Source organism: Uranotaenia lowii, chromosome 2 (genome assembly GCF_029784155.1).
Source record: "Uranotaenia lowii strain MFRU-FL chromosome 2, ASM2978415v1, whole genome shotgun sequence".
NCBI lineage: Eukaryota > Metazoa > Arthropoda > Insecta > Diptera > Culicidae > Uranotaenia > Uranotaenia lowii.
In genome coordinates, this window is record NC_073692.1 from 348,620,982 (window position 1) to 348,644,199 (window position 23,218).

The 23,218-nt window shown below is 37.8% G+C and overlaps 1 protein-coding gene and 1 long non-coding RNA gene across 7 annotated transcripts in view; both read left to right on the forward strand.

Moving 5' to 3' along the window:
- LOC129743608 (SLIT-ROBO Rho GTPase-activating protein 1-like) overlaps window positions 1–23,218 on the forward strand; it is a 290,035-nt gene that overhangs the window by 153,328 nt on the left and 113,489 nt on the right. The gene's annotated exons all lie outside the window — the stretch shown is intronic.
- On the forward strand, window positions 7,701–8,343 carry LOC129743635 (uncharacterized). Its single transcript, XR_008736631.1, has 3 exons — window positions 7,701–7,930; window positions 7,991–8,100; window positions 8,190–8,343. It is a non-coding gene; the product is annotated as an uncharacterized LOC129743635 (long non-coding RNA).

The following is a 23,218-nucleotide window of genomic DNA, read 5'->3' on the forward strand; positions in this document are numbered from 1 at the left end:
CAACTAGATTAGTTAAATCAGCAGATGATTCGTTTGAAAGAATTGTCCAATGAGAAACAAGGACAAAATTTGCAGGAATTGAGAGCAAAACTTGTGCTCTCTTGGTTACTTTCAGGACGTGGGTACGAGTAAGTAGTTGAATATCGTCTTTTTTGTATAGTTTTTATAGTTGTAGACAGAAGTTAAAAATATGTATGTAACATCCATTGTGATATGAAAATGCTGCTTTTTTCGACTTTTATACGATCGTTCTATAATGTATATGAAACGTACAAAAAAGTTGTTGAGTATTATACCTACAAAAAATGTTTGCTGAGTTACTTATTCAGATTTCTGAACCAGAAAGCAGGTTAATAATTCAGATTATAAGATGAACTACTAAACAGGGTTGATTAGGGTTCAAAATAACGGAATTAAACTTCAAAATTCGAACTTCAGATTTCAGAATTTGGAGGTCAGATTTTAGATTTAAGAATCAAGATTTCTCAATAAAAGTTTATTTGTCAAAGAAGTTCAGAAAAAATGAAAAAAATTTTATCTGGAAAATTTCAGAAAAAAAATACTGACAGCACTGTGTAGGATTTGAACCCGCAATCTCCGGCTTGCCAGGCCAACGTATTACCGACTAGGGAAACGGACTTATTTTGGACTTGGGAACTTGTTTTGGACCACCTTTTCTTGCTATCTTATAAACCAACTAACCATGGTAAATATAGTGAAATATATTCAGTGCCCGGACATCAACATTTTTTTTAAAGATTTCATGCTTAATTGCTTTATAGAAGAGCTAGACAAGGTGGTTTAAAATAAGTCAAAAACAAGCCCGTTACACTATGCTATAGGAGTTTGTCATAATCGGTAATACGTTGTGACATTTTCCAAACATTTTTTTTTTCATTTTCTTCAACTTCTCTGACAAACTTATCTTTCCTGATACACACATTTCAAATAAAAGGAAAGGAATTCAGATTTAGAATTCAGATAAAAATTGAAATCTCATACTCAGAAGAAAAATTTCAAATTTAAATTCAGATTTCCGAATTTAGTATTTAAATTGAGAGTCAGAATTTAAATTTCAGAAATTCTAGAAAAAAAAGAATAAAAAACTTCAATTTCAAAAACCATTACCTTTCGATTATCTTTAGAGAAAAACGGAAAATCCTTCAGGAACAGGTAAAAGGCGAACAAAGGAGGAGGACCAGTAAAGGCGTAAATCACGAACTTTCTGGAGCAGAACAACCCAAGATTGATGGGATCGATTTTTGCGTTCGTGCAAATTTTTAGAGCCTTTTTTTGCCATTGGCGATCCCGATTATAAGGTTTCTCCTTTAAAGGTGTTTTTTTTAACCGAAGTTTGGTATCGATTCGGAGGGATCACCGAGATCTCTCGCTCGCTTGAAGGTATAAAATTGAGGAACCTTTGATGGAGAACTGATTGAAAGATCAGGTTTCACTTGTATTTTTTTTGTTTTTCTGTCTTAACCAGCGACTGTTTTTGTAGTTGATTTTTTTTTGGTTTTGGTCACCTTATTGCATGGGGTTTGTCCAGATTAGCTATGGGTTGGTTTTTTTTCGTTTCCTGTCCCAGGGATCAAGACGTTTGCGGTTGGATGCGAAGCTAAGAGAACGTGAAATAAGACATTTGGAAAGGTGCACCTTTAAATTTGGCGGAGTAAAAAAAAACATTATAACGAGGGACCTTCTGGTTGGATGGCAGTTTTTTTTTTATCTTAGTGGACTTAAAACAGGTTTTTTCACGTAATCCGTCTTTCGGCAGACGGACGACGTCTTTGAGACGTCGCAAAAGGCAGCGTAATTGAAATTCTAATCAGAAAATTCAATCTTTGTTGGTTGGGTCGGGAGTTTAAAACTTACTTTTTTCCTGGATTGAGCAGCTTCCAACTATGTACGTTGTTTGTATGAAAATCTCACAGTTTAATCCTTGACGCTTGAGAAGGGCAAGCTTAGCTGGAATTCTCCAAGATGATTTTGCAGGAATTTTTCGAGAAAATATCACTTCACTATCACTTTAGGGCAACACAACACTTCCTGGATCACTACTGGGAGGAAAATTTTCACTTCCCTATTGTCTGCCTGAGATTCTGGGATGCCGTTTTCTTCCCGTCAGTCACGCCCGCAATCGTAGAAGAGCGTATCGTCGGAAAATGGGAGATTTTCTCTGGTTGGCCCACACACCGAAAATATCCCGGTTGGAGTTGAGAGCAGCAACAGCATCCACCATTCAAAAGAAGCAAAACACAACAAAAACAACGGGACACTACCAATATTTGGCCTGGTTGAGGTTTGATTTCACACTCAGAGGAATCGGACTCACGTATCGTTGTGAACTTTCAATGGAGCACTACAGGTCACGGTTTGTTTTCCAGCTTCCAGAAGATAACATTCAAATTTTCCTACCGAGATCCGCGTTTTCCAATCCTATAAGATCAAAATCTCATTAGAAACTTCGAACGTAATCGTTAAAATCCGGCGACCGAATTCGGCAACGCCATATTTGATTTCGAATTGCAACTTTCCGACCGGGACACGGAACGACCGACCGAAAACATCCGTAACGTACAGAAACCGAACGCAATATAAAAACATACACACAGTCGAACCAACATCCAGAAGAGGCAGCATAAAATCCCTACTTTTGTTCACCCATCACCAACAGCAACAGCACAGCAAAACAACCAACAATAACAGCACAAACTCACTCGAAACGCGAGCATAGAAAATCACCCGGTCGTTCGTCCGCGTATCTCGCCTCGCGCGGGAGCATCAAAACAAAACTCGCAAAAAAAGGCGAAAGAAAAAGACCTCCTGCTTCATCACGGCTCACCGAACGAACGACATCACCACCACAACCGCAAAAAAGTAACCACCCCCGCAGCGTTCCCGTAGCCATGCATAGCCGCACAACCCTCTTCCATTGAAATTCGGTTCATTAGTTCATCGCACGCGATCCCGGTTGTAAACAACGGAATCTATCGCGGCACGGCGCGGTTCTTCAACCATTCATTGATACCCGTTTACTTCGCCGTACAAACGTACGAGCTCTCTCCCTTTTTTCAAATACTCTCTCACGCTCCCCATAATCATTTCTCTCAGAGGCTTCGACGGCGACGTTCAAGTGTCTTGCTCACTACACTACACAAGCGAATGAAAAGGAAATCAGCTGTAACCGCTCGCAGCTAGAGCAGCTCAATGTTTAAGAACAGCGTGAACAAGGGGAATTTCTTACAAAACATGCACATGCGTATATGCGGGTGCATACAATTCTGTAAAATGTGTAATGGCAAGCAGAGCAGCATCCACCAGTGAGAGAACGCAACACGCACCAACACCGAATCAGAGTGCTTGTGCAATTTGTTCGTTTTCTTGAATGAAAGGGAGTGAGAAGAGAGAAAAACAAAACGGGAGAACAACGGGTTTCTCGCGCTCTAGCTGAGCGCGAATCATTGCACCTATACTGATACAGAAGCTTTCATTGATGAGTTGAATTTGCTGAAAGCAGTGAGCTAGTGAATGGAGCAGATAGTCCCAGTAAGAAAAAACGACATACATCGAACGGATGACAAGTTTTACGGTCGTGAATATTTACCGATTTTACAGAAGCATTTAAAGTTCACAAACGGCTGAATAAGAGGTACCAGGCGGAAACCAATGGATTTTTACATTTGGAATGTGTTCGGTCACTGAATGTGCTTCTGTGAGATCTATTTATGAACGATTATGAATTTGGCTCGTCTGGGCTTTTAGGAATCAATCTTTTCCACTGCCCTGAGAAAATACGTATACCTACCATTCACGAAAAGAATTGCCCCTAAGAACCTTAATTTTCAACTGTACAGCATGCTATAAGCGTTTTCTAAACTACACACTACCAAAAAAATCTGGAAAATTGCATCACATATGATGTAAATAAAAAGAAGCATCATATATGACGGAATTTTCAGTGCCAGTTATACATTACACGCCTGTAATATTATGCAGCGTGTAATATGAAAGTGATGTAAATTTCAAAGCCACTGAATTCTGGAAAAATCCTTTTCGAATTTGTTTTATTTACTTTTTTATTGATCAGATTCAATGGAATTTTTTCATCTTTTTACAAGAAACAATCTTTTAATAATAAATTTCATTTATTTTATTAATCTACAAACAAATTTTAATGATTCATTTATTTTAAAAGGCACTTTCACCACCTTTCACTTTCTTTCGAAGTACCGGATCTAAGCAGAGTAGTGGGGCCGCTTCCAGAACCACTTCCGCTGCCGCTGCTTTTCGGAGATATCCGGAACCAACGATATCGATGGACTGAGAAGCTAACTGCTTTAACAAAATACTTTGGTTCAAGACTTGACTAAACACTCTGTTTACATTTGTGTTCCTGTTTTTGACAGTTTTTATTTTTACATGACATTATCGCGTTCAGTGTAATGTAATATTAAATAAACTCCATGGCTGCATTTGTAAAATTACAGCATATATGATGTAACGAAAAAAAGCATCACATATGATGGAATTTGCAGAGCGAGTTGAATATTACACGTCTATGAATTTCAACAGACGTGTAAAATTTGAAAGACATGTAAATATTTAAGACGTGTAATATTGAATTCGCACTGAAAATTCCGTCATATGTGATACTTCTTTTTGTTTACATCATATGTGATGGAAATTTACATAAAATAATCGCGTTCCGTGTTAAGTAATATTTATGTCATTAAAATTCAGTGCTATTATGGATTCAACTTTTTTCAAACCATAAATTTACATCAATAAATCGCGTTCGACGTCATGTAATATTAAAGGTTTTTCAATTTCAGTGTTGTTAAGGATTCAGATTTTTTTTCTGTGTAGGAGTCATATTCGATTGTTCTTGAATATTTTTTTTCATGTGATTCCATGTTGATTTCGACTTATTTCGAGGTGCTGAATCCCCATCAGGCATCTGACGGATCCTGAGGCGCGACTCATAAGAAGCAGAGCAGTACCACTCTTAGTGGAGGAACTCCCAACATTGCCCAGTAAGCGCGTCCTTTCAAAAATCGACAAAGAATTCACAAAATGGAGTGCTGGGAATTCCGACTTAGGAAAAAATGGTTCTATTTCGGCGACACTTGCGCACGCCGAGGCCGATATGTCTTCCCAAGCAACCAGAATTCCCTTAAAAAGGTTCCATAGAAGCTTAATCTGCTCTCGTTTGTGTCTGAGGAGAATGCTAATTAGCCCAAATTTTAAGTTCTTAAAGCTACTTTCAAGTTCGTTTAGGTGGCTGTAGAGAACGCTATTCAGCTTCTAAGAGAATGTCAAAAAACTTCTACGCGCCGAAAAAAAAAATCCGATTGACAGATTGCTCCGACAACCAGATGTCAGATTGCTAGGTTGCCGGTCTATCATGGTCTATCTCATTGGTTTTAATTATATTGTTTTGATTACAAGAGCTGCTTAACGCCTAGAGAATTGAACAGCTGGTTTCTAGGTTGCAATAAAACTCACCAGCCTCTCGAGCAATCCAGCAATAGTTCATTGCCAATGTAATAATTTCGTTTCAAGGACACCCAGCTCACCATATGAATGATTAAACAAAAATTTCTGATCATCAAAAATTTATTCGAATATCTCAACATTTATAAGAAAAATTCAAAAAAATCTTGAATTCCATTTGTAAATATCAGTACAGATATAAACAAAACAAATACCATGACAAAAAATTGACAGACATTTTTGACATGTCGCTTAGAATTCCCATATAGGTTCTGTAAAACACCTTGAAGTATCTTAATGGTGCGTTTTAGAATGTAACGCGAACGTTATCGACCTTCTTGAAAGACATTTTTGACATGTCGCTTAGAATTCCCATATAGGTTCTTTAAAACACCTTCAAGTATCTTAATGGTGCGTTTTAGAATGTAAAGCGACCGTTATCGACCTTCTATAAAGAAGTTCCATTAAAAGCGCTTAGAATTTCCTTTATCGATAGTTTAACCTTTCAAAGGGCGATGGAAGTTCCTGAGTAACTTTAACGCGACAAAAGTTACCTGAAGTTCCCGTAAAACCATTTTTTCAGCCAAATGTGAACTTCGGAGTTCCATCTTTAAGTAAAAACGCGACTTTTGGTTGCTTGGGTTCTTATTCGCCTTGGGAGCATCCCAGTAAGCGCGTCCTCTCAGAAATCGACAGAGCATGTAAAAAATTGATAGTTGAGTCACCGAGCTTAGAATAAAACGGTTAACCTCGGCGATACTCCAAGAACGCCAATATTCTCATTCGGTTTTTCCTGCCGAGATACCTAGCGGCAACGAATACGAATGCGTACATGCGAAAACATTTTGAATCGTACACTCGTACGATGTGCTCGCATTTTGTCCCCGTGTCCCGTGTATGCTTTAAATCGTAGCAGTCGACTTCTCAGCGAGGCAAACACGCGTCTTGCTCGAAGGGAAACATACGATTCGGATTGTGTTCGTGTGTTTCTCTGGAGGGCGTGTCTTAGATTATTTCGTGGCACTCACCCAAGGCACGCGTAAGTGGTCACCATCGTTTGAATTTTTCCGGAGACTAGCATCACACATCGTTCGTGACAATCGTGGAGAGCGCAATCGTTTGATCGGAGAGCAAAAAAATGTCAAATGAAATTTTGATCTTTTTTGTGGTTAGTCATTTGACTTTCATCCCTCTTGCGTAGATAATCGAGATAATCGTTCCACATTGTTCGACCAACACATCCAAACATCACCCGGCGTTGCAGAGTGGCGAATTTTTTTTCAACAGGAGGGAGTGAATAGCAAAGATTGCATTTGCTTATTGAGTCTGTTCTGCTGCGTGAAAGAGATAGGCGATGTCGTAAACTGTCGGGAATTATGGTCGTTTGACCATCATATTATCCCTCTCGTGTAACAAGACACGAAATTTCGTTCGACAATCACACAAAGAAGAATGAATGTTGTTTCGTTTGATGGTAGTCGACTGTTCGGCAAGTTTTCGGTCGCGTTCGTTTGATGGCACGAACAATGAAACTGATAAAAGCAGGCTGTGCGACTGTCAGAGAAAATGTCGATGGTTTACAAGTCTGATGGTGTGTTCCTCTCTGCCGATTAGATGATGCAAAATCGCTAGAGAGATCGATACGATCCCTCTGTCGATTTGAATTACCTCTCTGCCGATTCATATTTACTGGGTGGCAGTCGAAAATAACTCTTTCTCGCTTCTCCTTCCGCCGGAATTGCTAAAAGCGCCAGTCCCTAGATCTTTGCTCCCTCCGAGGAGCTCTGCGCTCTCAGGCCTCCCTGAGAGGGCTCACTCAGCGTGTGATGATTCAGAGTTGCGTTCGAGGAAGGAGTTTGTTTGCTTCAATTAGCTCACAGCTCACTGTGCGGCGATATAAGCAGAACAAATTTTAAGTTATTTTCTAACTTTGATAACTTTTACAACTTTTGTTGACATGTAATTTTTGGGTTAAACGTTCGTTATGTTTTACACGCAGCGAAAAGTAGTGTCATTGAGATAAAAAAAATACATCTTTGATTCAAAAACCTCATGTACATTGAAACAAAATCCATTTTCCTTAATTCAAGTAAATTTTAAATTGAACCGAATTTTTATTTCATTAAACCAATGTTGCAAATTTTTGAATCAAAAAATTTAAATTAAATTCAAGAAATTTTTTTTTCGACTCTGAATCAATGTAAAAATTCATTGATTTAGATGAATTTTCTTTTGAATCAAAGTATTTTTTCGTCAAACAGTCGACACATCTTCATTAGCTTCTGTTTAGTGAACGGGTCGGGCGAGAAGTTTTTCCGACAACCAGTCAGACCATTTCATCTCATGCCGCGCAACAGTCAGACCGCACCGGAATCACAAGATCCGGCGTAGGAAAGTCTTGACAACTAGAGGCCAAACGATAGTGGACTCCTAGGTAGGTCTATCAAAATCAATTTAATTTCAAATAAACCGTCAACCTAACACATTTTTTCAGGGCAACCATTCATCCAACTAATCGCTTCCGATCCGGTCCAAGGATCCATCTGGCGTCAAAACCCTTCATGAATTGTTCGAAAGGAACTGTCCGCCAACAAACATCGTTCAGTAAGTACTTTCCATTCATGCAATAAATAATTTTAATTTATTTTATTGTTACATATTTGTGTACATTTTGTTCTCCTCTTTATTTACAGATGTGCCGGTTCAAAACTCTGGAAAAATCGACTGTGTGAACATGAACTTACAAATAAATAAATGTTTTTAAACCATAAGTTATTTCTTTTTATTTCCAATTAGACGAAAATTAATATATATGTAGTACTAGAATTTTTAGAAACAAAACATAGAATTGAAGAACAAATGCTTTAAAATTGAAACCCAAATAACGTTGGAATAAACGAAAATTTCATAAAATTAAACGAAAAGGCTTTTGAATAAAAAGAATTATGTTATTTGGAACAAAGAAAAAGTTTTGATTCAAAGGAAAGCATTTCTTTGAAACAAAAGAAAATGCATTTGAATCAAAGGAATTTTTGTTTGTCCCAAAATCAAAGGAAAAAATCCTTTGTTTTTGCGGCACTTTCCTTTGAAACTAATTTCTATTTTTCTGCGTGTAGGCTTTCAGACAATATAACAAAGAGATCGGCCGATGTTGAAAGAAGTAATTGATGAAATAATAGCGACCCGAACAAAATATCACAAATTTCTTTACAAACTTGAGGCTCGTTGCGCGTTCGCTTATTGTACTATCGAACTTAAATATTGCATGTAAACTTGGGCCGCAATATTTACTCAACAAACTTATCAGCGGGGACACATTCTATCTCTTAATAATCTTTTGAAATCATTTCCAAATGACACCGCAGGCGCGAACCGAAACAAACGAGCACGGGCCAACCAGATGCCCAGCACATCGAGATCATTTAGACAACTATTATCTTCGCATTGGATGCTTTATGCGACAAGGATTCAGTAACCAACTTCCTGACTATCTCACTGAACATCTTCAACAAGCCAGGAACAGCAGAACTAAATGTTTTATCCTACCAAACCATACAACCAGCTGTAAAAAAAAAAAAGTATTCTTCTGTACGGTGCCTCCTACTGGAACAGTCTGCCAATTTCCGTAAAAGAGTCAAATAACCTGAACAGTGCACTCTAGAGATACTTGTATTTAGATTAGATCTAGGTTTTATTTCACCTCTATTCGAACATCAACTAGTGAAATCGTTTTGTTAAATATCCTTAACCTAAACTATAGTTTATAACTGACAGGCTCACGTACTCCCAACAATAAACATTAAACATTACGTTTGCTTCACAAACGTTCTCTTAGGGAGGTACTCCCGTAGAGCGCTCATTTCTCTTTTAAGAGCAGAGTGAAAGGCAGAAAGAACTCCCTCCTTAGAAGCATTACATCTTTGAGACAGATGGTCACTCCTTCTCATTCCTCCTTGCTGCTTAAAGAGTGAGAACAGATTTTTGCTCCGTGGGTGTTTGCTCTCAAATGAATCCGAAGCCTGATTCCCATAAGCTCTTAGTTTTAAGACTCAAAGCCTCAAAGCGAGACTTTTATCAGCATTGAAACTAGTTAAACACAAAATGCTTTTTAACGCAGCTGTTTAGGTACTTCATTCATAAGACTGATTTTTAAGGGGGGGGGGGTAGGGTCTAACACTTTCAAAAAATCGATTTTTTAATTTTTTCATTTTCTTATTGGAAAACATTTCAAGAATGTTGTGTCAAATTTTCAAGTCAATTGAAGCAAAACTGTAGAAGTTATAGGCCTTTATCTCCTCCTATCTAATACTGCAAGAAAGCAAGAGCAGAAACTTCAAACGCGTTTTTCTCGAAAGCACATTTTTAAAGTCCGTGGACATCGTCATTTGAAAACTACTTATCCGATTCTTTTCAAATTTGGAACATGTTTTCTACATATAAAATACCAGACCCCAACGTTTTTCTTTTTCGATTTTTTTACTTTGAGGAGATTTTACAGGTGAAAAATGGCGGATTTTTAGGTGAAAAATCGTAGTTTTTACTTCAAACAGCCACAAAAATTTCATAAAAATATTTTTAAGTTAAATAAAAACGTTGGGGTCCAGAAAAACATCTATTAAAAATATTTTGCTCTGATTTTTTGACTTCAGATGATTCTGTGCTGAGATACAGTGTCCACCGCAAATCTTGTTTTCTAAAAGGCATCCTCGAAAATGCTCCGTCACCGGCTCATTTTTCAATATTTTTCTACGAAAAAATTACTAAATGTTCTTTAAACAATGCTTTGTATAATGCAAACAAATTGAATACATTTGTTTAAACGATAGCTCTAGAAAAAAATCGTGAAAATGGTGTTTTTTTATACCCGTTAGACCCTACCCCCCCTTAATCCACGTACTGGAGAAGCCGTTCAAAGGTATGTCTGCGCAAGTGAAAACCATTTAAGAGCGCAAAAAAACTTAGGAAATATTGTGTTTTCTACTGATAAACTCTTAACGAACCTATGCACGAACTAAAGGCTTCAGGCGATAGAAACCTGCGCGGTTGAAGGTCTGGGCCGGAACTACCCATAATGGCCGAACTTCCTTAGTGAAGATTAACCGAACACCCTGAAAAGGATCAACTTACTTAGGTATCGGAAAGTAGTTCTACGGCATAACGTCAAACCGTGAACCCGTCTTCGTTATGGTTCCAGCAGTAGGTTTTTCAGCAGAACTTCGCCCGACTTCACGAAACGAAGAATACAGAACTTTGGATTTCAAAATTTTTTTCAGGGCGTGGGTGTCTGAAGTATATTAAAGGCCGAAGTTTTCTCTACAAAGATGACGGTTAGGAAGTTTTGAGGCGTCATTTAGCAGAAGCCTGGGATAAAATACCACGAAAAGCTCTGCGGGTCTCGTAAGAAACGTATCTCGAGGTTCCGCAGCGACTCAGTAAGAGATTAAACACAAGGGCACAAAAATTGAATTGTGCGTATGAATTTTGAAAAAAAAAGGTTTATATTGAAGTAAAATTGATGAAACTCGAAAAAAAGATTTGATTTGATACAAAATTTCTGGTAGTTTCAACTTCCACAGGATGTAACCGGAGGCAGAAGGTATATATGGGATTTCGGAACATTTTGTTTGGGATAAATACAATTATTGATGGTTGAAATGTAAAAACGATGATATTTTATCCTAATAATAATAGACTTACGGTCATCTTGCTTCTGGTTTAAATAGTGATGAAACTTACCTGAAAAAGAGAAAAAAGAAAGAAAATTTATTAACATTTTTTTAATATTCTAGTTTAAATGAGGTTTAATGGGTAGATTTCTCATGATCATGATCCTCATTATCCTCTATACAATTTTTTCTAACGGCTTTTACAGCCATTTCAACCAAACACATTGTTAAAAAAATCTTATCATCTTGAAAAATGAAACATCTGTGTGTCTAGAAAAATATTTATATGTTAAAATAACTTTAATCTAGAAAAACCAAAAGGTAAACGTAATTGTTTTTAATAATTAAAATTTTCAATGGAAACTCTCAACCCAGGTCTTTGTAAATCCCCCCCACATCTCATTTTGTATTTTCTCATCATGAGATATGAGAAATGAAAAGTGAGTTCGTTTAAACAGAAAACGCAAGGAATATTTAAATAAGGTAGTGTCGAGAGCCATATTGGATTTTTTTTGTGACGTCACAAAAACGAATAAGTATGTCGAAAATTTATATGCGAATGGCAGAAATTTCAAAGAAAAACATGTTTTAGAACGAAAATGAATTCCAATTTCATTTTGATTGTGTTTTAAGACCTCTATTTCACTATGTTATGAAATTTTCTGGTCCTTTGAAGATTGTATTATGTTTTTTTTCTCATTTTAATAATGAACGCAATGTCATCTTGAAGCTAAAATGTTCAAAAACGAAGATAAAATCTTTTTTAAAAAGCTAGCTGGTAGTTATTGAGTGTTCAACTGATTGTCATGATTTTTATCCAATCGGTTTACCATATTCAATTCTTATGTAGAACAATTAACATCAATTGATTATTGTTAACTCGATTTCCTAAAATGCGAATAAATAATTGTGGTTTTATATCAAAGTTTGTTTTTTGATAACTTTTTTGTAATAAGGATCTTAAACTGCACTGACTTGATCATTTTCATGGAAGACTTTGAACTAATTTTTAAGTTTTACAAATTTGATTAGGGAAAATCCACCATTTTTTCGAACTTCGATGGTCTATTTCATACAAAATTACTCTGAAGAGCAAGAATCCTTCTAGAATAACAGGTATTAAAAGTGGAACATTTCCAGCAAATTCTTCAAATTATCAATGAAAAAGGCAAATTTCCTTGTAAATTAACAGATTTTTCGTGATTGTGACGACGCAGTGTGTACTAATACTAAAGCAAGGCTGCCTCGACACTACCTTCGTTAAATATTCCTTGCAGAAAACGGAGAAAAGCGGCTTACCACAGTTCATCTGTACACATGAAGTCTCTCTCGTCTCGGACTCTCATCTTATACTATTCAACTTACCATGACACAAACACAGTGTTCAAAATATTCTCAATCAAATGGTTCGGGTTTCGGCCCCTCACAATATGAATGTAAACAAACCATTCGCTAAATGATTTTGCAACGGAAAATTGCCCGTGGCTATTTCTACTGCTGAACTTCTAGTTAAAGAAAATCGGTTAGTTTTTGTTTGAAAAGCAACTTTTACAAGTAATAGCGATGATATAATAAATGTTATCAAATTTAACCCGAATTTTACCGAATTACCATAATGAGTGCCTTCAACTTCACATTAAGGTTTCAATTATCATGATTCTCAAAATTTTTCAGATTTACTATCGTGTCATCAAGCGTAGGCGGTGGTTATAACTGATCCACCTTTTTTAGTTTTTGTATGGAAATTTTAAATTTACAATTTTTTACAAGTCACATAGCTTTTTTTGATGTATAGTAACGTCTTACAGTACAGTAACTGAAAATTTAAATTTTCTAACGTATCTCGCGTCACGAAAATAGCTTCATTAACGGACATCATATCTAAGGGATTATGACGTCATCGCTAAGCCTACTTTCATGGATTTTGTTTTTCCCTGCTTACGAAAGTTATAAAAGAAAGGACTCATCAGAAGCCTCGGTAATAGGGAAAAATGACCCTGGCAGTAAAACTCCCTAGAAAAAAAGAAAAAAAAAGAAAGAAGACTCGGTTCAGTCTCAGTTTGACAGTCGAGCTTAACAGAGTTCGCTGATCTTCGTTTGGACCCCGCACCAGTAGTAATCCTACACTGTTAAATCATTTTACACATTTTACAAATTTTTTCACACATTATTGACAAATATATGGAGCTATCACGCCGGTTCGTGGTTTTTACATACCATGCACCATACATTATCCGAAGTAGTTTGGATAAGAAAAAAGTGAGTGGAATCACATTTGTCGTTTTCCATTTTTGTCCTCCATATTTCCTTGAAAGGTGTTCCACATTAATGTGGAGCAGTACCTTCTCACACTTAATGTCTTGGTCTAATTTCGATAATATTTATTGCTTGTTCAGATTATGTTGCATGACCGGATTATGTTGCATAGCTTGATTATGTTGCATGGACAGATAATGTTGCTTGTTCGGATTATGTTCCACGTTCGGATGATGTCGCATGCTCGGATTACGTTGCATGGTCAGATTATGTCGCATGGTCAGATTATGTTGCATGGTTAGATTATGTTGCATGGTTAGATTATGTCGCATGGTATGACATCTTCGGCATAGTGTGCATTTTGACGTTGCTTAACCTCAGTTATCTGAATGAGCAATTCCAAAAAGATATTTTAAAGAAACGATAACCTTAATCTATTTTATATTTATTCATTTGTTTTTATTATTTGCATTTCATCACAATTGCATTACCACTCCAACAGCGACAGCGTGGCTGTCCCTTTGGAACGGACTGTGAAGTATGCCTCGAAAGCTATGATTGTCTCGTTTTTTGCAGTAGATATCCTCATATCAGCCCGATAGTCTCCGGCCGGAACCGATAACGGCGTGTAGCGCTCGTCGATGTAGATATCCGAAACGTTGTACAATTTGTTCTGCAATATTTTTTGGGAACAATAAGTTCTTTGATGAAATAAAGGCAAATTAAAGCAGTTATGGAGGGTAGTTTCTTAGCAAAACCAATTACTCACCCCATAAGGACAAGGATGAACGAGATCTGGAACAACATTCCGAATGAGCTCGTACATGTAGTCTGCCGGAGGATTCGCCCCAGATCCAGCCGTTTTCAAGTATTCACAGACTTCGACCTGAACGTTAAGGAACATTGGCTGATAGACGCGAAATTTGTAAAATATTGAAACGCGCATGTAAACTTGTGGCACCGTGAAGGGAACATCCATTGCCAGGTACATTCTGGTCGGTTGATTTCGAATGAGCTTTACTTTGCAAGCGTGCAGGGTCGTAAGTTTGTACGGTTGTTCGACGCATTTGATTCGATTTAACGTGAGCGAGTAGGACCGGGAGTGGTTGGAGCCAAAAGCATCCTTTCCAAACTGATCTGCAATTGAAAATCCCTCCGTTTTGCAAAGGATTGCCAGCAAAAGGGATAGTATGCCAAGGGTAAACATTTTAATGTGGCAAGCGAATATAAATGTAAGGAGTTCTACAATGTGGAACGATTTTGTTTTTGTTTTAAATAGTTAGGTAGTTTGTGAGACTGATGGAAGTTATTATCTGCTTGGGAAAGCAATAATTGGATTGCCCAAATAGTCGATTAAATGTACGTGGATATTGCGTGCACGGTTTTCATAGAAAGTTGAGCTTTTGACTTTCTTGTTACTGAATAACATATTTATTTTACGCAAGTGTTTAATTCAAGCCAGAAGGCTCCATTGCAAATTTCGGTTCATTTGGTCAACTCTAAGGGGTAACTCAATGAGCCTCTAAATTTGACACCATTTGTTCTGCTATGCATGTGCATAGAAATTGTATTTTGGTGTTTTAGCCAAAATACAATTTCTATGCACATGCATAGATTGCTCGACCTGGCACAGGACTTCCACACAGGGACAGCATATTTCAATGAAGGGTAAATAATTTTTTTGTAGCAACCATCTGATTTTTAACACACAATTTGGATTTTCTGCAAATCAGTGGGTATAAGCCTCTGATCAGTAGTAGGGTGGTCTAACCGGTTTTACCGAAACCGGTAAAACCGTCCATTTTCCAATACCGGAAATACCGGCTATTGAGACGGTAAAAAACCGATATTTCCGGTAAATTTTTCATTGCTGTTTTGCATTGAAATAAAATTGACACAGCTAAATGTTTTTTTTACTAAATATGTATGACTGCAAATACTCAAATTTTGTTCAATCAGCTTCAAAATCTAAGCTCAATAAACCTTACTGCAAGGTTTATGTTAAGTTTGCCAGAATTTTTTCAGCACGTTTCCGGGCCGGACAAACCGGGCTATTTTTATCTGAAAATCTGTCAAAATCCGGGGATTTGATTTCAAAATGGTAGACCAAAATTCTGGCAAAATCCGGGCAAATTTGGTCAAAACCAAGAAATTACTCATTAAAAATCAAGAAAAAAAATTATCAAAAAACATTTTTTTTCACCAAAATTTAACAACAGATTTTAGATCTTATTTTAGGCTTTCAAAATAATTTTAATGATTTCTATGAAATTTTCTCAGGAAATTTCGTTTTGGACGCATTAATAAACAAATTTAACACAATTTGTATTTTTTTAGTTTGATTTAAGAATGAAAAAAAGGGAATAAACACGGGCAAAACTTTCTAAAAATTTAATATTAAATATCCGGGCAAACCCGGATAAAACCGGGCAATCTGGCAACCTTAGTTTATGTGAGATTGGATTATTGCTAAAACTTGCCGATATAACTTTCTGGATGAAAGCTATAGTGGCATTCAAAAGAGCATTGCCAAGCTGCCATCTCACTCTTAGAAGATATTTTTTCATGAAACTTTACACATTTCAGTTAGCTATCGAACTAACGCTCCACTACATTCAAAGATTGTTCAAGTGTACATACAATGACTCAATGAAAAATACAACTACAAGAAATTTAAGATAACTACTTGGTCAAAAGATGCAAAAATGAGTAATCTATAAACAGGCCAAGTTTATCAGGTTCATCAAGTTTCAGGCGGTTATCAAGTGGTGCTGGGCTTTCACAAATTTAAAATTTAAAACCGAAAATGTTGAAAACTGATTAGAAACTTTCTTCTTTGTTTCAAAACATTAAATTTTTCAACAGAGTCAGCAGTTAAACACATTTTAAAATGTTTGTAAGAAATTTATCTATCAATATTTTCAAGGTAATTAATGGAACTCTGTTGTTTTTATTTTTAACTCTGTTGAAGCATTTTCTTTTTCCAGCCAAAGCAGTAACAAAGTTTTTATAAATTTGCAACAGTTTTATAATAAAACATGTATGGATCAGATCCAAACAACTATATTTATTGCTGAACTTTGACTGGATTTTGAATATTTTTCTATTTATTCGTTTTGATGTTCGAAAGGCAAACTGAATGCGATCACGACCTAAGTTGCGGGGAAAGCATTCGTATTTTGGACAACAAAAATCTGAGATTCTGTGAGTTCCCCAGAAACTTTGTCACAGAGTTTTGTGTTTGGCCTAACTTTTTTTTTACCGTAAAATCTTTTTGTTTATCAAAATAAATATATTTTGAAACTATGATTTATGATGATTATGAAACTATGATTTCAAAGTAGTCGAAGATTCCTTACAGTATGTAGCATTTTGAAATCACGTTTTAAAACTTTTCCTAAATCTGTAAAATCTGTTCTTTCCCCAGCTGCGATAAAAATAAGATGATAAAATCTGTTCTTAAATCTGAATACTGTATAACAGAGTACAGGACAAAAATTCGTTGAAAATTATATGAAACTTCTATAATCTCTGCAACTTCACAGCGAAATTATAATAATGAAATTAAGATGATGAATATTATGATTATCATGAGGATGATGATAGATTTATGACAAAAGGATAATTTAAAGACACAATACCATATTTTTCAATCGAAAATGTTGCTTAATCTATTGCGTTATAAATTCTGAGCATTTTATGCCATTACTTTTGCAATTATACGGAACTTTTTCATGAATTCGATATGATTTGAAAAATACCGGTTTTACCGGTTATATCGGTTTTATAAATTACGAATACCGATATACCGGATTTGGAAAAATCCGACCACCCTAATCAGTAGGTTCAGTACACTATACTTATTCATAGTTTTATCAATGTGTGTCCCAAAAAATCAGAGGCTTGTCTAAAGTAAGTCCAAGATAGACAACTTCGTTGGACCACTCGATGAGGGAGCCTTTAAACTGTGTTCTACAGTCTTCCGCAGGAACAAGTCTGAGCTCTCTCGAATCTGGAAACACGAAGACTTGGCTTGGGTCTCAGCTGCATTGATCACAATTTTACAGCTGCTGTAGTGCACGTTCAAAGCATCCGGCTTCTTTGCAATTTTAGTGTCAGAGCTCGGAAGTGGCGTTCCTTATACTTAATCGTAGTATAATCTGCATATTGGGACAAAACACCATCCACAGCTAGGGGAGAGATGTCATTGGTGTGGATGCTGTACAGTCGTGGTCCAAGAATACTGCCTTAAGGTAGACCAGCATTTATGTTCACTTGCTCTAAGCTGACTCCTAGTAGAGAGAGCCGGAATGATGTATTCGAGAGATAGCTTTTTATTATTGTCGCTGAATCCCCAAACTCAAGTTTTCGTTAACATCAGCGACGGCGACATTTCATGTTGACCAGAATTCTGTTAAACATCTTCCAAGTGTCGGAACCATATCATATTTATAGTTGAATGCTTAAAATCAATCATAGAACTATAGTTGAATCTATTATATGTGTTGTTAAACGCAAAACATCAATCAGATAATCTATTACATTGTCGCTGAACCCCCAAACCGGAGTTTTCGTCACATCAGCTACGGCGACATCACTGGCGACATCACTGACGACATTTCATGTTGACCAGATATCTTTCAAACATCTTCCGAGTGTCGGAACCAAACAAATAAAAACGGTTTCCAATTGCCGAGGTGTTTGAAGAATTGTTCATCGTCGCTGGTTGGCAAGGTTGCCAATCACCGGCGCGAAAACTTCGGATTTCAACTGCATTGATAATATATACCGTTGAAATCTTCAAATTTATAGTTGGTCGAAAAGCAATCCGAAATATAGTTGAATAAAGGCGGAATATTGTTGGAAAAACTATACTTTTTTCTCCGTGTTGTCTTTTCAAACAACTTTGCAGAGAGCAAGCTGATCGGACGGTAGCTCAGATGAACTCTAGGATCTTTGCCAGGCTTGGGATTTGGTACTACCTTAGCTAGCATACTGAGGGAAAAGCTTAGGCTTCGACCCCAAACAATTTATGTTGGATTGATCATCCCTAATAATATCGATCAGTAGTTTATAATATAAAATGATATCTGAAATTCTCTCTGGCAGGCCTGTAATTTCTCTAACCAGAATCACCGGCGAAATCGGTTTTCGATTCTAGGTAGAGATTCTCTGAAAAGCACCGCAGAGATTTTTAGCTGAGCCTTTGTAGAGAATCTGTAAATCTAGACGACAGCGAACACACACTACAGTTGTTCAGTCCAACGAGCGGACTGAAAGTAAGAAGGAGAGCGCGAGAGAAGAGAGGAGAGTCGTGGGCCAATCAGCGAGCAGCAATCGACAAGCCGATGATATAAAAACGCGCGCTATCGCGCGTGTGTCGTCATTCGTAATTAAACCGTCAAACCGTCGAGATGGGACGGAAGTGAAAAGTGTAAATAGAAATTGTAAATAGAAGTGAAGAGAAAATAAAATAGAATGTAAGCCGAACTAGTGCCTTCTTCCTTCTGGTGCTTCGCTCTGATGCCTTGCTCCCGGGTCCAGCTGCCACAATCGGCTCTTTTCAGAGCCCCCTCATCCAGAAAGAGTTTTGGATCTCGGTCAACCAGGCGGTCGAGATCCCCCCGAGCCTTGGCCGCCAGGCAGCGTCATGAGAACCTGCCTCTACTGATGGGACAACCATGCGTGGTTGTCTCTTAAGGTTTAATCCCAGGAGGAGAGCGGACCATCAGTGGTAGTTTTCCCAAGCGCTCACATTGACCCGGCCTTGGCCTCCAGGCAGACAGTCTTTGGACCTGCCTCCACTGTATGGCAACCACCAGGGGTTTTCAAAGCCCAATCTCCACACGGTTGGAATAGAATTGCCAGCCTCTGGTGGAGCACATCTCTCAGATTTCCCCTTTTTTTGACAGATTTAAGCTTTTTTCTTCAGATTTGAGCTTTCATCTCCTATGCTCTCAAGGCAAACAAAGCTTAAATCTGAGGGAAAAAAGCTTAAAAACGAGACTCATCAAGGCTTATTTAATAGATGTTGGTCACACGATACATAGACAAATCGTGTAACGATGCCGGGTCCTGTGCTTCACACGGTTGTAATAGAATTGCCAGCCTCTGTTTTCATACTGGAGAACGACAGCTGGCACATTTACCACAATTTCAATTTCATTGACTGCACAACTTGCGTGATTATTGGCGTATTTTCTCTCTTCATCTCAGTCCCTAAGAAAACTGCAAAATCGAGAGAAAAAGAGAGGAAAGTTCCCACTAGTGATATGCGGAACCAAGGACTATAAAAATCGCTCACTCCTCGAAACGCACACGAAAATGCTTCGCCGCCGGCTCGCTATTCGTTTGTGTTCAATACAATCACGAACAGCAACAAAAACGATTCTACGACGACGGTTTCTATGCTGCTCGTATTAAAAAACATTCATGAGCGAGTCTGAGAAACGGGATCACGAGAGACTCGAATTTGCTTCATGAGGCTGATGTCATGCTGAAGCAACTAGCAACACAACGCAACGCAACGTTCCAATAAGATTGCGTTGCAACGCATTGGTATGTCATGCTGGCACGACCTGTCACTTTGAAATTCCCTACAAATCATCACTTCTCTACATCTGATAATGCTTTGAATCGTCTCCTTTCTTTCGGGAGCCATCAAAAACTCATCAAATCACGACCCGGATTGCAAGAATGCCGAAATTTGAACCGACAAAATTCCTTGTTTTTTTTGCCGGAACTAAGAATTCATGAAAATTTTCTCGCCGATTAAGATATTTTTTAGTTTATTATCACAAGTTCGGACAGATCTTCGTACTATTGTGCTTAAAACCCGGAATCACTGCTTCAAATCGAAACAATATTCCTATTGGATTTCCTATTAGTCGCGCTACAAAACACATTGGCATCAGATTGGTCGCGCTATACAAAGCGACCAGTATGACAGGTCAGCGCGATTTCCATGGAGATCAAATGAGAGCTGGTTAGTCGTGTGAACGTTGCGTTGTAGGTCGCGTTGCTAGTTGCTTCAGCATAACATCAGCCTGAGAATTTTGATACCGAGCTTGCTGTCTGTTTAGGGAAAGAAGTACGCCAGTTCAGAAGAAAAAAGTAGGAAGAAAAAAAGAAAAAGGAATCTTTCGGCTCGTCCTTCTCGGAGATCCGTACCGAACGGGCACCGATCGTTTAAAGATTGGCTTGGCCTACACAAGTGCACACTGTTGCTGTTGATGTTATTGATGTTCCTTCAAGCTCGTAGCTTCAAAAATTGACGCACATTCTTTCGTAGAAAGCAATAATAACAGCACTAGCAAGAAGCAAACAATTCTTTTGGTTCGGCATATTTGCCTGAAAAGAATAATAACATCACTAAAATGGATTGGATGTGCCGGCCGTATGCACACTGTTCTTCTTATTTTCGATTCCTTTTGGCCAACACGGCTTGGCGTCACCTTTGTTGCTGTTAGTGTTTGTTCAAGCTCAAGCTTTGCAAAGGGATGAACATTTTTCCACGGGAAAGAATAATACCATTACTAACACGGCTCATGAGCGGGTTTGTAAAAAGTTTCATGAATCGGCTCGCTGCTACGCAATCGTCGGGTTGATGGTAGGTTTTGTGTTGCGGAGAAGGAAGCAAGGCAAAAAGGAATCAGGAGCCTTGGTCATGTTTTCGTTTTGGTCGGGCTTGATTCGTGAGAACAGGAGATTCTCGCTCACACCTCATTCGCGTTCCAGGGCATTTTTATGAGCAAAAATCGGAGCGATGCAGGCTCCGTCGCTCGTTGGAATGAGTTTTTCAATCCTTGTGCGGAACTGCAACTGCTAGAGGCAGCTAAATAAACGATCTTGACGACGAGATAAGAGAACATAAGGTAGAGCCAAAAAAAGGATTTAGGAGAAAATTGAAGGTAGAACTTTCCTCCCGCCGAGAACAAGTTGATTTCAATGCCGAGCGCTGAGATCACTGATTACCAAAAATGGAACAAATTAACGAATTCCAGGACTCTTTTAACAAAAAAATATCACTTTTTCTTGAGATCAAGATCAAGTTAAGTTCTTTATCATCAACTGCAATAGTAAATTTGAAAATGAGTGATGAAGAGCGTAGAGAATGACACTTTTTACAAAAACAACGACACTTTCGGCTTTCCGCTTTCGTGATTGTGTGAAAGCGTCTCAATGGATTAATGAAGAATAACGATTTGGTTTCATTTCTTTAGTTATTAAAATATTCACCACTTAACTATTACCACTCTAATAACGACAGCGTCCCGGTGCCATTCGAACGCGCAGTGAAGTAGGTTTCGAAAGCTATGATGGTTACATTGGATTCTGTGAATATCCTGAAATCCACCCGATAGTCTCCGGCAGGGATCGATTTCGGGGTGAAGCGCTCGTCGATGTAAACGTCCGTCACGTTGTAAAATTTGTTCTACCAAATTCACCGAAATTTTAGTTTTAAAACCAATATCTGACTTCAAGAATCAACTCACCCCATAGGGACAGGGTTGAATCATCGTCGGGGCCAGTTTCCGGATGACCTCGTACATGTAGTCCGCCGGGGGATTGATGCCGGTTCCAACCGTTTTGAAAAATTCACAAACCTCGACCTCAACGTTGAGAAACATCGGTTGATAGACACGGAATTTGTAGAACACCGATATCCGAAAGTAAACTTTTGGCAACGTAATCGGAACGTCCATTGCGAGGGACATTTTGGTCGGTTGGTTTCGAACCAGCTTGGCTTTGCAAACGTACAAAGTCGTCAGTTTGTACGGTTGTTCGGTGCATTTGAGCCGAGTTACCATGAGCGAGTAGAACCGAGTGTGATTGGCACCGAAAGCTTTCTTCCCGAACTGATCCGCTGTAGAAAGTCCCGAAAGGTTGCAGAGGATGATTGACAGCGAAAGGAACAGCATTCTAGAGGTAGGCATCGCTCTACGACATCCGAGTATCAATGATGAAAGTTCTCGAGTGTTGATCGACATTTTTTTCTCGATTTAATTGCTAGGCAGCTCGTGAAAACGAACCAACAATTGGCTGTTTTATGAATTAGGAACAAAGTTATTACCGAATAACAACTCAGTGGAACAAAATAATTGGAATGGTTAAATGGTTGAATTGGGGCAATTAGCCGTAAAGTCGAGTATGAATCCTAGAACAAAACTACAAAAATCTTTGTGATTTTTTTTATTCTGTTCTCGAACTGATGACATAACCGAATGATAATGGCTGACACTCTGATATATGGATATTTAATGTCTTACTATACCAAATCGAGCTGTTCATTTCTTACATTTTCTTTTTTTGTACCCTTCGTTACCTTTTTTCACACAAGAATACCACGTTTACATTCGTAGAGAAAGTTCAGAGTTCTTGAGTAGATTGTTCGATATTTTGAAAACATATGCCCTTCGACAAATTCTAATCTATGGGTCCTATTAATCTATCCCGTCAACTATAGTGCAGTACTTGTCGGCTGTTTTATAGGTCTTGACGGCTGAGAAGATGAGACTTCATTAACCCACTATACGAGTACAACTAGTGAACTGCTCTTAGTATAACGAAACCCAAGCGTTATAGGGAATCCAAGTGAACGTTAGGTCTTGTTCAGTTTTACTGGGTTTTTCAGTTTTTCCCTCCTGGTTGAGAGCATTCTAGACTTGAAAACATTTTTTTTTATTATAGAGTGGGAGAAATTCAAGGGATTCAACTATGTTCAACTACAGTAGCTCTGATCTTAATCTGTTCAAAGAGATACTATCTAACATAAATAAGTTTTTTTTTTAGTTGGTAAC